This window comes from Balaenoptera acutorostrata, chromosome 10 (genome assembly GCF_949987535.1).
Source record: "Balaenoptera acutorostrata chromosome 10, mBalAcu1.1, whole genome shotgun sequence".
In the NCBI taxonomy this organism is placed as follows: domain Eukaryota; kingdom Metazoa; phylum Chordata; class Mammalia; order Artiodactyla; family Balaenopteridae; genus Balaenoptera; species Balaenoptera acutorostrata.
In genome coordinates this window covers 85171327-85186755 of record NC_080073.1, presented here as the reverse complement: position 1 = coordinate 85186755, position 15429 = coordinate 85171327, and the positions used below count along the sequence as shown (strand labels likewise).

The 15429-nt window shown below is 39.7% G+C and overlaps 1 pseudogene; it reads right to left on the bottom strand.

Moving 5' to 3' along the window:
* Nucleotides 1–9968: 9968 nt before the first annotated feature.
* LOC114237377 (zinc finger and SCAN domain-containing protein 31-like) lies at nt 9969–13194 on the bottom strand (annotated as a pseudogene).
* Between the last annotated feature and the right edge of the window lie 2235 nt (nt 13195–15429).

Sequence of the window (15429 nt, the reverse complement as noted above, 5' to 3'; positions counted from 1 at the left end):
AGCCACAGTGATAAATTTCACAAACGTAATAATGAGTGAAAGAAGCCAGACACAAAAAGATACATACTTCATGATCCCATTTATATAAAGTTCAAAACAGGCAAAACTAATATGTGTTAGAAGTCACAATAGGGAGTAGGAAAGGAATAGTTTGGGAGGGAGCGCCCCTGGGGTCTTCTGGGGAACTGGTAATGATCTATTTTTTGATGTTGGTGGTGATTATGTGGGTGGTTTCACTCTGTGAATTTCATTTAGCTGTACACCTGTAATTTATGTACTTTCTACATATGTATACAATATTTCAATAAAGTTTTTTTTTTAATTCAAACCATTTTTTACAGCTGAAGAAACTAAAGTTCAGAGAAATGAAGTGTATTGCTGAGGTCAGCAGAACCAGGACTCAAATCCATGTTTCCTGATCAGCTATCTCCCTTGGCTCTGAGGGATCAGTGCCTAGGAATCCTTACATACAGATCCTAAAGGGGCCCTTTTTTTGGTTGCAAGTTTATCACAGTGTCCATTAGACAAAAATGAAGTTATCAGTAATGCTTAAATATATATGTATGACAATCTTCTTACTCAACTATTCTACCTTATGTGAAGTGCATTCCAAATAGAGATAGAGGTGGCCTTAATAAATATAAAGCCTAAAGTGACTTAAAATTATTATACAAGCCATAAGGTGATAACTATGATTATATAGAAACATGGAAAGTTTTTCTTAAATAAGAGTAATTGCTAAAAATAGAGCAGAAAAATTCTAAATACAGAAAATAAAATTATGTAAAGTCATACACCTAATTATATCTATCAATGTCTCTAAATACACAATTTAAGAAATGAAAATAATTCTTAAATTAAGAGGTAGGATTCTAGAGGAATATTTTTCTTTAAAAAAGTTCTTTGATACCATTTAGGAATGGATTTAAACTCTTACTGAAGAAAGCTTAGTGAGTTTAGTGAACTCACTGAAGAAAGCTTAGTGAAACTCCAACTCAGGAGTTTTATCAATTCTCATTCCCCACTTTCCTCTTTTCCTTCTCCTTGTTCTATTCCTCCCCTCTTAATATCCACTAGACCACTATATCTCCTGGTTCTCATTTTGTTCCTTGCACACATTATCAGTCATTCATGCATTCATTCATCTGTTCATTGATCTTTTAGCACAAATTTATTGAGTTGGTACCTGCATGTCAAGATGGCAGAGTAGAAGGACATGTGCTCACTCCCTCTTGTGAGAGCACCAGAATCACAATTAACTGCCGAACAATCATCGACAGGAAGACACTGGAACTCACCAGATAAGATACTCCACATCCAAAGACAAAGGAAAAGCCACAGTGAGATGGTAGGAGGGGTGCAATCACAATAAAATCAAATCCCGTAACCACTGGGTGGGTGACTCAAAAACTGGAGAACAATTATACCACAGAAGTCCACCCACTGAAGTGAAGGTTCTGAGCCCCATGTCAGGCTTCCCAACCTGGGGGTCTGGCAATGGGAGGAGGAATTCCCAGAGAATCAGGCTTTGAAGGCTAGCAGGATTTGATTGCAGGACTTCTACAGGACTTGGGGAAACAGAGACTCCACTCTTGGAAGGCACACACAAAGTAGTATGCACATCAGGACCTAGGGGGAAGGAGCAGTGACCCCATAGGAGACTGAACCAGACCTACCTGCTAGTGTTGGAGGGTCTCCTGCAGAGGCAGGGGATGCCTGTGGCTCACTACGGGGACAAGGACACTGGCAGCAGACGTTCTGGGAAGTACTCCTTGGCATGAGCCTTCCAGGAATCCGCCATTAGCCCCACCAAAGAGTCTGTAGCCTCCAGTGCTGGGTCGCCTCAGGCCAAAAAACCAACAGGGAGGGAACTCAGCCCCACCCATCAGCAGACAAGTGGATTAAAGTTTTACTGAGCTCTGTCCACCAGAGCAACACCCAGCTCTAACCACCACCAGTCCCTCCCATCAAGAAGCTTGCACAAGCCTCTTAGATAGCCTCATCCACCAGAGGACAGACAGCAGAAGCAAGAAGAACTGCAGTCCTGCAGCCTGTGGAATGAAAACCACATTAACAGAAAGATAGACAAAATGAAAAGGCAGAGGACTATGTACCAGATGAAGGAACAAGATAAAGCCCCAGAAAAACAATTAAATGAAGTGGATAGGCAACCTTCCAGAAAAAGAATTCACAATAATGATGTAAAGATGATCCAGGACCTCGGAAAAAGAATGGAGGCAAAGATCGAGAAGATGCAAGAAATGTTTAACAAAGACCTAGAAGAATTAAAGGACAAACACCTAGAAGAACTAAAGAACAAACAAAACAGAGATGAACAATACAATAACTGAAATGAAATATACACTAGAAAGGGGACTTCCCTGGTGGTGCAGTGGTTAAGAATCTGCCTGCTAATGCAGTGGACACGGGTTCGAGTCCTGGCCTTGGAAGATCCCACATGTCATGGAGCAACTAAGCCCATGTGCCACAACTACTGAGCCTGCACTCTAGAGCCTGTGAGCCACAACTACTGAGCCCACGTGCCACAACTACTGAAGCCCACGTGCCTAGAGCCTGTGCTCTGCAACAAGAGAAGCCACCACAATGAGAAGCCTGTGCACCTCAACAAAGAGTAGTCCCTGCTCGCCACAACTACAGAAAGGCCACGCGCAGCATTGAAGACCCAATGCAGCCAAAAATTAATAAATAAATAAATTTATAAAAAAAGAAACACTAGAAGGAATCAATAGTAGAATAACTGAGGCAGAAGAACGGATAAGTCACCTGGAAGACAGAATGGTGGAATTCACTGCCGTGGAACACAATACAGAAAAAAGAATGAAAAGAAATGAAGACAGCTGGAGAGACCTCTGGGACAACATTAAATGTAACAACATTCGCATTATAGGGGTCCCAGAAGGAGGAGAGAGAGAGAAAGGACCCAAGAAAATATTTGAAGTGATTATAGTCAAAAATTTCCCTAACATGGGAAAGGAAATAGCCACCCAAGTCCAGGAAGTGCAGAGAGTCCCAGGCAGGATAAACCCAAGGAGAAACACGCTGAGACACATAGTAATCAAATTGACAAAAATTAAAGACAAAGAAAAATTAATGAAACCAACAAGGGAAAAACGCCAAATAACATACAAGGGAACTCCCATAAGGTTAACAGCTGATTTCTCAGCAGAAACTCTACAAGCCAGAAGGGAGTGGAACAATATATTTAAAGTGATGAAAGGGAAGAACCTACAACAAAGATTACTCTACCCGGCAAGGATCTCATTCAGATTCAACGGAGAAATCAAAACCTTTACAGACAAGCAAAAGCTAGGAGAATTCAGCACTACCAAACCAGCTCTACAACAAATGCTAAAGGAACTTCTCTAAGTGGGAAACACAAGAGAAGAAAAGGACCTACAAAAACACACCCAAAACAATTCAGAAAATGGTAATAGGAACATACATATCAAAAATTACCTTAAATGTGAATGGATTAAATGCTCCAACCAAAAGACACAGGCTTGCTGAATGGATACAAAAACAAGACCCCTATATATGCTGTCTACAAGAGACGCACTTCAGCCCTAGGGACACATTCAGACTGAAAGTGAGGGGATGGAAAAAGATATTCCATGCAAATGGAAATCAAAAGAAAGCTGGAGTAGCAACACTCGTATCAGATAAAACAGACTTTAGAATAAAGAATGTTACAAGAGACAAGGAAGGACACTACATAATGATCAACGGATAATTCCAAGAAGAAGATATAACAATTATAAATATGTATGCACCCAACATAGGAGCACCTCAATACATAAGGCAAATGCTAACAGCTATAAAAGAGGAAATCGACAGTAACACAATAAGAGTGGGGGACTTTAACACCTCACTTACACCAGTGGACAGATCATCCAGATGGAAAATTAATAAGGAAACACAAGCTTTAAATGACACAATAGACCAGATAGATTTAACTGATATTTATACGACATTCCACCTAAAAACAGCAGATTACACTTTCTTCTCAAGTGCACACGGAACATTTTCCAGTGTAGATCACATCTTGTGTCACAAATCAAGCCTCAGTAAATTTAAGAAAATTGAAATCATATCAAGCATCTTTTCCGACCACAATGCTATGAGATTAGAAATCAATTACAGGGAAAAAAATGTAAAAAACACAAACACATGGAGGCTAAATAATATGTTACTAAATAACCAAGAGATCACTGAAGAAATCAAACAGGAAATCAAAAAATACCTAGAGACAAATGACAACAAAAACACGACGATGCAAAACCTATGGGATGCAGCAAAAGCAGTTCTAAGAATGAAGTTTATAGCAAAACAATCCTACCTCAAGAAACAAGAAAAATCTCAAACAATCTAACCTTACACCTAAAGGAACTAGAGAAAGAAGAACAAGCAAAACCCAAAGTCTGTAGAAGGAAAGAAATCATAAAGATCAGAGCAGAAATAAATGAAATAGAAACAAAGAAAACAATAGCAAAGATCAATAAAACTAAAACTGGTTCTTTGAGAAGATAAAGAAAATTGGTAAACCTTTAGCCAGACTCATCAAGAAAAAGAGGGAGAGGACTCAAATCAATGAAATTAGAAATGAAAAAGGAGAAGTTACAATGGACACTGCAGAAATACAAAGCATCATAAGAGACTACTACAAGCAACTCTATGCCAATAAAATGGACAACCTGTAGGAAATGGCCAAATTCTTAGAAAGATACAAACTTCCAAGACTGAACCAGGAAGAAATAGAAAATATAAACAGACCAATCACAAGCACTGAAATTGAAACTGTGATTAAAAATCTGCCAACAAACAAAAGTCCAGGACCAGATGGCTTCACAGGCGAATTCTATCAAACATTTAGAGAAGAGCTAACACCCATCCTTCTCAAACTCTTCCAAAAATTGCAGAGGAAGAAACACTCCCAAACTCATTCTATGAGGCCACCATCACCCTGATACCAAAACCAGACAGAGATACTACAAAAAAAGAAAATTACAGGGACTTCCCTGGTGGTGCAGTGGTTGAGAGTCCGCCTGCCGATGCAGAGGACACAGGTTTGGGCCGTGGTCTGGGAGGATCCCACATGCCGCGGAGCAACTGAGCCTGTGAGCCACAACTACTGAGCCTGCACGTCTGCAGCCTGTGCTCCGCAACAGGAGAGGCCGCGATAGTGAGAGGCCCGTGCACCGCAATGAGGAGTGGCCCCTGCTCGCCACAACTACAGAAAGCCCTCGCACACAAACGAGGACCCAACACAGCCAAAAGTAAATAAATAAATTTATTTAAAAAAAAAAAGAAAAGAAAATTACAGACCAATATCATTGATGAATATAGATGCAAAAATCCTCAAAAAACACTAGCAAACAGAATCCAACAGCACGTTAAAAGGATCATACACCATGATCAAGTGGGATTTATCCCAGGGATGCAAGGATTCTTCAGTATATGCAAATCAATCAATGTGATACACCATATTAACAAACTGAAGAATAAAAACTATATGATCATCTCAATAGATGCAGAAAAAGCTTTTGACAATATTCAACACCCGTCTATGATAAATACCCTCCAGAAAGTGGGCATAGAGGGAACCTACCTCAACATAATAAAGGCCATATATGACAAACCCACAGCAAACATCATTCTCAATGGTGAAAAACTGAAAGCATTTCCTCTAAGATCAGGAACAAGACAAGGATGTCCACTCTCGCCACTATGATTCAGCATAGTTTTGGAAGTCCTAGCCATGGCAATCAGAGAAGAAAAAGAAATAAAAGGAATACAAATTGGAAAAGAAGAAGTAAAACTGTCACTGTTTGCAGATGACATGATACTATACATAGAGAATCCTAAAGACGCCACCAGAAAACTACTAGAGCTAATCAATGAATTTGGTAAAGTTGCAGGATACAAAATTAATGCACAGAAATCTCTTGCATTCCTATACACTAACAAGGAAAGACCAGAAAGAGAAATTAAGGAAACAATCCCATTCACCATTTCAACAAAAAGAATAAAATACCTAGGAATAAACCTACCTAGGGAGACAAAAGACCTGTACTCAGAAAACTATAAGACACTGATGAAAGAAATCAAAGATTACACAAACAGATGGAGAGATATACCACGTTCTCAGATTGGAAGAATCAATATTGTGAAAATGACTATACTACCCAAAGCAATCTAGAGATTCAATGCAATCCCTATCAAATTACCAATGGCATTTTTTTACAGAACTAGAACAAAAAATCTTAAAATTTGTATGGAGACACAAAAGACCCTGAATAGCCAAAGCAGTCTTGAGGGGAAAAAAATGGAGCTGGAGGAATCAGACTCCCTGACTTCAGACTATACTACAAAGCTACAGTAATCAAGACAATAGGGTACTGGCACAAAAACAGAAATATAGATCAATGGAACAGGATAGAAAGCCCAGAGATAAACCCACACACCTATGGTCAACTAATCTATGACAAAGGAGGCAAGGATATACAATGGAGAAAAGACAGTCTCTTCAATAAGTGGTGCTGGGAAAACTGGACAGCTACATGTAAAAGAATGAAATTAGAATACTCCCTAACACCATCCACAAAAATAAACTCAAAATGGATTAAAGACCTAAATGTAAGACTGGGCACTATAAAATTCTTAGAGGAAAACATAGGAAGAACACTCTTTGACATAAATCACAGCAAGACCTTTTTTAACCCACCTCCTAGAGTAATGGAAATAAAAACAAAAATAAACAAATGAGACCTAATGAAACTTAAAAGCTTTTGCACAGCAAAGGAAACTATAAACAAGACGAAAATACAACCCTCAGAATGGGGGTAAATATTTGCAAATGAAACAATGGACCAAGGATTAACCTCCAAAATATATAAACAGCTCATGCATCTCAATATTAAAAAAAAAACCCAATCAAAAAATGGGCAGAAGACCTAAATAGACATTTCACCAAAGAAGACATACAGATGGCCAAGAGGCACATGGAAAGCTGCTCAACATCACTAACTATTAGAGAAATGCAAATCAAAACTACAATGAGATATCACCTCACACCAGTTAGAATGGGCATCATCAGAAAATCTACAAACTACAAATGCTGGACACGGTATGGAGAAAAGGGGACCCTCTTGAACTGTTGGTGGGAATGTAAATTGATACAGCCATTATGGAGAACAGTATGGAGTTTCCTTAAAAAACTAAAAATAGAATTACCTTATGACCCAGCAATCCCACTACTGGGCATATACCCAGAGAAAACCATAATTCAAAAAGACACATGCACCCCAACGTTCATTGCAGCACTATTTACAATAGCCAGGTCATGGAAGCAACCTAAATACCCATTGACAGAGGAATGGATAAAGAAGATGTGGTACATATATACAGTGGAATATTATTCAGCCATAAAAAGGAACAATATTGGGTCATTTGTAGAGACGTGGATGGACCTAGAGACTGTCATACAGAGTCAAGTAAGTCAGAAAGAGAAAAACAAATATCCTATAACAATGCATATGTGTGGAATCTAGAAAAATGGTACAGATGAACCGGTTTAGAGACACGGATGTAGAGAGCAAACGTATGGACACAAGGGGGAAAAGCAGGGGTGGGGGGGTGGGGGGATGAATTGGGAGATTGGGATTGACATATATACACTAATATGTATAAAATAGATAACAAATAAGAACCTGCTGTATAAAAATAAAATAAAATTCAAAAAAAAGGATACTTCAAAAATAAAATAAAATAAAAAGATAAAGTTAAAAAAAAAGAAAAAGAAAAACCCTTCACAAATAATCCATGACCAGAGCTGCTGTAAGTAAAAATAGATGGTCACTCACAGCACACACACACATGAGTTAGTACCTGCACTTTAGAACTCAAAATGCCATGACTTTATTTGGGACTGTGGCAGGCTGTTGATTGCCTACTAAATAAGTAGCTCCTTTTTATTAGATAACAGAAATCTAATTTTTTATTTGTGTCCTTTGGCACCTGGAATAAAGATTACATTTCTCAGCTACCCTTGCAGCTGAGTTGTGGTCATGTGACTAAATTCTGGCTAATTCAGTATAAGAAGAAATATATTGTCCTGAGAAGGCTCCGAGAAAGATGCTGACTGATCTGGGAGTCCCTTTTTGGCCCTTCCTGCTGACTGGAATGTAGAATTGTTGGTTGGTGCTTCAGCAGCCATGCAGAGGATGGTGAAAAGTGGAAGGGACCTGGATCCCTGATGATTCCATGGAGTAAAAGCAACAACCCTAAACTATCTACCTTTAGACTTCTTTTACTCGAGAAGCATACAGCTTGTGTATTTTTCAGATCTTTATTACCAGTAGCTGATCATAAATTCTGATGTAGGTGTCTGTACTTTGACTCCCTATCTAGGGTTTTCTTTTCCTTTTTTTTTCCTTAAATGTGATGCCATCATCTCTGATTGAACCCACTATCTCTGCTTCCTTCTCTGAAACAATGATACTTAGGAAACGCAAGTTTGGAGGGAAGGCAGAGAATTAGAAAGAAATGATGCCTATGGTATTACAAGTGGTCTGAAAGAAAGGGAAGAGAGATTCCCAAGAGGGTCAATACTATTTAACCCAAGCCCTTTTTTTTTTAGATTTTTTTTTCTTTTAATTAATTAATTAATTAATTAATTTATTTATTTATTTGGCTGTGTTGGGTCTTCGTTTCTGTGCGAGGGCTTTCTCTAGTTGCAGTGCGAGGGCCTCTCAGTGCTGCGGCCTCCTTGTTGCAGAGCACAAGCTCCAGACGCACAGGCTCAGTAGTTGTGGCTCATGGGCCTAGTTGCTCTGCGGCATGTGGGATCCTCCCCGACCTGTGTCCCCTGCATCGGCAGGCAGACTCTCAACCACTGCGCCACCAGGGAAGCCATCCCAAGCCCATTTTTAAGTGACACCTTAGGAGTACTGCATACAGCCTCTGGGAGGTTCAGTGCTCAGAAAGCTTGTTTATTCTAAGTGGAGTTACAGTAAGACATACATCAAATTTAACTGGAGAAACAACAAAGATAAGGAGGGCATTCAGGGCGTGAAGGGGGTTAGAATGGAAGACAAAGACATGGAAGCTGGAGTGTACTGGGGGGAGCTCGGGAAAGTGAGACCAATACAATAAGAGCAGAGAGCTCTTGTAGGATAGTGAAGAAAGTAACATTTCCTACTGGGACAAATTTGTAGAGGAGCCTCTTGAATGTCAGGTTGAGGAATTAAATACAGAAGCTTGAAGGCATTCACAAAAATCAATTGTAGAGGTTCAAGGGATCTTTGAGAGAATATATATTCTAATCCCATAATTCACAGATGAGGAATGTAAGGCCTAGAATGTGTGGGCAACTCGCCTAAGATCACACAGTGGCGTAGTGGATACTAGAACCTAGTATCTTTCCTCACCCCATGTCAACCCCCTTTTAAAGCAACATCTAACAAGTTACTAAGGTGTTGATCGCCACACGTAAAGCAAAGGAAGAAAAAGCGAGGAAGAAAAGCAATGCCTAAACCTTTAACTACTCACTTGAGAAATGTTATGGTACTTTCAACTCTGGGTTATGGGTGTGCATTTTTCTCTAAATTTCATTGTGGATAGGATGAAACAGGCCATTTTGAAGCTTTACATTTTAAATTAGTCAGCCTTGAGGCCTAGAAATAGAAAATCTGGATTAGCTCACTCTGAGAATCTAGTCTGTAGATACTTTGATGTCAGAGAAATTGAGACGGTGACAGATATGGAGAGTGCTCATGTAGCTTCTCTGAATTCTACGAGAAACAAATGCTGTTTAACATTCTTACTACAGTAATTAAAGCAATGTGATTTTTTTTTTTTTTTTTGCCGTGCCACTTGCAGGATTTTAGTTCCCTGACCAGGAATCGAACCTGAGCCCTCAGCAATGAGAGCTCAGAGTCCTAACCACTGGATCACCAGGGAATTCCCAAAGTGATTTTGATTAGTTGTGCTTTTTTTTTTTTATGTTGAAAAAGACCTGTTCTCTGTTTAAAGGCTCTTCCACACTTACTACACATAGGGTTTTTCTTTGTTGTGGATTCTCTGGTGTTCAGTAAGATGTAAGCTCAGTTAGAAGGCCTTCCCACACTTGTCACATTCTTAGGGTTTCTCCCCAGTGTGAATTCTGTGATGTCTAGTAAGGTCAGAACTTCCACTGAAGGCTTTTCCACATTCATCACATTCGTAGGGTTTTTCTCCTGTGTGAATTCGCTGATGTTTAGTAAGGTTTGAACTTTCTCTGAAAGCCTTCCCACAGTCATTGCACTGGTAACATTTCGTTAAGGTATGGTACCTCTGATGCTAAGTCCTGTGCTGTTACTGAAGGTTTTGCCACATTCATTGCACTCATAAGGCCCCTCCTCAGTGTGATTTCTTTGATGTTTCATAAGGACTGAGCCTTAACTAAAACTTTTGCCACAATGATTACACTGATAAGGTTTTTTGCCAGAGTGAATTATGAGGTGATTTAAAAGGGTTGTATTTTGACTGAAGGCTCTTCCACATTCTTTACACTGAAAGGGTTTTTCCCGTGTGGATTCTCTGATGTCCAGTAAGATTCATGATGTGCATGAAGCTTTTCCCACACTGATCACATTTGTGTTCTTTCCCTTCCTCTGCGTTTCCTTCATGCCCTCCAAACCTGTCCTTGCATTCTCAAAGGTCTCCAAAATGAGCCCCCAAGAAAATGTTCCTGCCTCTGAAGATTCTGTTGAGTATCATCTTCTGTGATTCCATTCCTTTGGACATTTCTTGCTTTGCAGTCAACTTCCCAGTCTAAGGTTTGCTCTCACTTTCAAAAATAGGAAATGGATCATTTAAATGTCACTTTCTTTTTAAGCTTTTTATTATGGAAGGTTTTAAACATATGTAAAAGTAAACAATAGAAATGTCACCTTTTTGAACTGATGAAATATTAAACTCCTAAGGGATCATTTATCTCTTTTCTAGTCATGCTCCTCCAACAATTAATAAATAGCTCTTATGTTCAATTAAGGAAAATGCTAGAAAGGAAAGTTGAAATAGACATATCCTAGGCATAAATAACCTATGTAATAATTACTAAGGTAGGATTGAGAATAATCTTTAACACCAAAAAGGGGCACTAATTTGTTAAAGTCTAAGTGTGTAAACAGTACTTTAAATTGCATTCAAATACAAGTACAGTTGTCCATTGGTATCTGCAGGGGATTGGTTCCAGGACCCATGCCTCCATACCAAAATCTGAAGATGCTTAAATCCCTTATATAAAATGGCATAGTATTTGCATATAACCTATGTACATCCTCCCATATACTTTAAATCATCTCCAGATTACTTATAATACCTAATACAATGTAAATGCTATGGAAATAGTTGCCAGTGTGTTGCAAATTCAATCTTTACTTTTTGGAATGTTCTGGAATTTTTCTTCTGAATATTTTCGATCCACGGTTGGTTGAATAGGAGGATGTGCGACCCGCAGATACAAAGGGCCCACTGTATAGCAGAAAGGCAAAAGTGTATTTCCTCTATTGCTTGGAGAGAAAACCCTTTGTCTTAATCTTCCCCCACATAGAACATTGCTTGAAGATTCAGTGTAAACCAATAATTCCTTCAAACAAACTAACATCAGTATTGCTTTATGAACACAATAAAATACACATTCTTAGTGAAATTTGGCCTGAAGGAAATAAATTAAATGTCCCATCGAGCTCATTAAAATGGAGATTCCACTTGAACTCAAAGGAAATACTGGAAAAGGACTGATTTCTTGACTCTTCTGGTCACTTTATTGCTTTTTCTGGAGATAGATTCTAAAGGGGATCAGGATGTAAAAAGGGAGATGCTTAGTAAACGGAAAGCACATTTGGCATGTAGAGAATGTGGAAAGGAAAAGGTGTAACAAACCTAGACTGGAGTGACACGTAGGGGAAGCTACTGACATGAAAAGACAAGAGAATTTAATGTGGAAGAGGACAGGAGAAAGGTAGTCAAAGTGAAACTCTTAAAAGATGACTTTATCACTGATGGGTATAGAAAACTTACAGATACAGGGTAGGATAGGACATTTAGAAGGTCATTGTAAAGGACACTGTAAAACAGAGGTGGTATAAAAAGCAACAGAATGTGATAGTTTAATGCTTTAATGAAAACCAACATGGTATATGAAAACATATAAAATAAAAATATTTTGCTTAAAAGACCAAGAATAAAGGTTGTACTTTGTAAAGAGAGAGGTAGATGAGCCAGGGAAGATTTCAGGTGAGAGTTAGGGTTAGAAACACTAATGATTAAGTTGTAAAGGATGGCTTTGGTCGGCCAAGTAGGAGCCTGCTACCCTAACCCACCTTCCCAGATAGATTCCTCCCTCTCCTCCTCACCTCTCTCGTAGGAAATGGGGTTTTCATCTTAATACTTTCTATATTTTGTGAATATAGAGTCATGCTTGAGCAGGGTCTCCACGTGCCAGAGCTGACAACTTGGTGACTGTTGTGCAGCTCTCAGAGATATCACCTCCTGCCAGAGCATTTCATGTCCACCTGCTTGAGATGTGCCCTGGGGACAATTAGGGACCATTGGGCTTAGGAGGAAACTACTATGAAAACCAGAGCTAAAACCTTAGGAAACAACTCCCATGGAGACAGGATTAGGAAAAGGGACTGAATGGGCTTAGCAGGAGAGATGAGACAGAAAAAGGAACTGACACTATTAAGGAACCAAACTATTAAATGTGGTTAATTTAATGGTCTGATTGCCACAGCAGAACATCCTTCCTCTTCCCACCCGAAATTCTGGATCATCAAGTTCTCTCTCCAAATCTCCCAGCAAAGACACAGCCTCATCTCCATTCAATGGATGATGCTCCCGCACCCAAGCCTGGAGCTCCTCAGGCAGGATGGTCAGGAGCTGCTCCAACACCAGCAACTGCAGGATCTGCTCCTTTTTATGATTCTCTGGGCTCAACCACTGACAGCAAAGTTCCTGGAGTTGGCTCAGAGCCTCCCTGGGTCCAGGTGTCTCCTGGTAGCAGAACCATCTAAAGTGTTGGCAGAAGACTTCCTGGCTGGACTGGCTATTCTGCTGCAAGTCAATTTCTTGTACAAAAAAGTTCTCTTCCTCCACCTTTACTATCACAGGTCCCTCCTGGTTTTTTTTCATTCTGAATAATAAGATCTGTAGTCATTTTCTCTCAGGAGAGGGGTCCCTGCAGATAGGTTCACACCCCAGGGAGACTCCCCTTTGCAAAATATAGAAAGTATTAAGATGAAAAACTGCCATCAGTTTAAAAACATCCACATGTATTATTAAACACTGCCTATACCACTTGAAGAAAAACACAACAGAAAAGGTTTTTGAAATCTGCCTAACAGTGATGTAGATGACTTGAGGATTTGACATTCTTGGTAATGGAAATTCATATGATTATTTTAGAAATGAAAAGAGTAAACTTTTTCCTATACTCACTCTACTCCAAACCTTTTCTATTTTAGACATGTTAAATGCAGTCTACCTGAGGCCCTTCACACTTGCGTGGAATGCTCTTACCCAGATATTAGCATAGGGCATTCCCTTGTTTCTTTAAAGTATGCTCAAAAATCATCTTCTTAAAGAGACATTTCTAGCTCATTGTATATAAAATAGTTTTCCGACCATTATCCACCCTCCTACTCTACTTTCTTTGTAACACTCACCACCAACTGACAACATATGTTTATTTGCCTTTTGTTTGTTACTCCACAATAATATAAATGCCGTAAGAACAGGGGTTTTATCTATCAGTTTGGTACACTGCACCATTCTAAGTGCCAAAAGAATGTCTGGGACATATAAATCATCAATTAACTATCTGTTGAAAAAAATAATGACTAACAAAAGGTATTAACTCTAAGACTTTTTCAATAGCTTGCTCAGGAATTGTTTGCTTTAATACTGTGTGATACATAAACAAAACAAGATTAGAGAAATAAGGCAGTGAAAATATTAACTAGAACGGGTCCACAATCCCTCCTCCACAATTTTGATGTCCCCCAGAGTTCTGAAAACCAAGAGTATTTTCATAAGTCATTTGATGGCAATACTCAAAGTGACATAAATTCATTTTGTAACAGCTTGGCTTGAAATGACATGAAATTATTTATAGTTTTAGAGTGAATATTCATATTTTGTTACAGAAATATTAATACTACTTTCTGTAATAAAATATGGGACTGCCCCAGACTCCTGGGGTGTTATGCATTCAATATACTATATACGCACCATGTTTTTTAAAAAATTCCTCAATCTGATTTCAAAAACACTTCTGACCCCAAGGACTAAAGAAAAGTGCCTGCTTTCTATGCGTCAAAGACCCACCAGATTCCAAAACAAGCCACCCCTCTTACACTCAGGAGTCCTCTGCTTCTCTGAAACCTCTGGGGCCCGGTCGGGGTAAGAAATCTGGGGTCGGGTCCGGGCACAAAGCCCAGTCTCCCACGTCAGGGGTCACTCCAGGAGACCAGCTCACGGCAGCCGGGATTGGAAAGGGGGGGAATGTCTCACACTGGACCCGGGCCGGCCCGGGTCGACCCCATGCTGCGGAGGTTGACCCCGGCTGCAGCTCTTCTCCCGACGCGCGCCCAAGCCCCACGTACCCGGAAGCCCAGAAAATCCACCTCTCTAAGGACCTGCAGATATCCCGGAAGCCACGCCCCAGAGCCACGCCCCTCTAGGAGTATCCATCTCTATGGCTGGCGCCTTCCAGCCGAGTCCAACAGGTTTCCAAGGTCGTCCCGTATAGCCCGAGAACTTCGCAGCAAACCAACTGCCAAGTCAACACCTGGTTAGTCCAGGAATGACCGCTCGGTATGACGATACTGATTTTTTTCTCTCCTTTCCTCTCCCCCCAAGTTTTATCAATCTCTCTCCATCCACCGCCATCCAAAAACCCAGCACGTTCCCGTTCACACAACGTATGTCTAGTATGCATTCTTCCATATTTTTCTCTCTGCTCATATAATCATGTACAGACATACACATTTATATGCAAAAAATTTATATGCAAAAGATAGTGTGGTGCTTGAGAGCTTGGTTTGTGAGCTTGACTTGGAAATCTTGTTAGCTTTGTGCAATGGATCAAGTTACTTCATCTCTATGTGCCTCATTTTCCTTACCTGTAAAATGAGAATAATAGCACATATACCTAAAAGTTACTGTGAGTATTGAATGATTATCATGTAAAGGACCCCTGAAGCACAGTAGATACCAAACAAATGTTTGCTAATTATGTACATATGTAGGTTTTTTTTGGGGGGTGGGTGCATATTTGACTTTCTCTGTTTGGTCCTAAGTTGGAAGCAGGGATAAAAATGAGGAAGCTGTCAGTTATTAATCAAGTCCTTGTAATTTGGAGCCAAT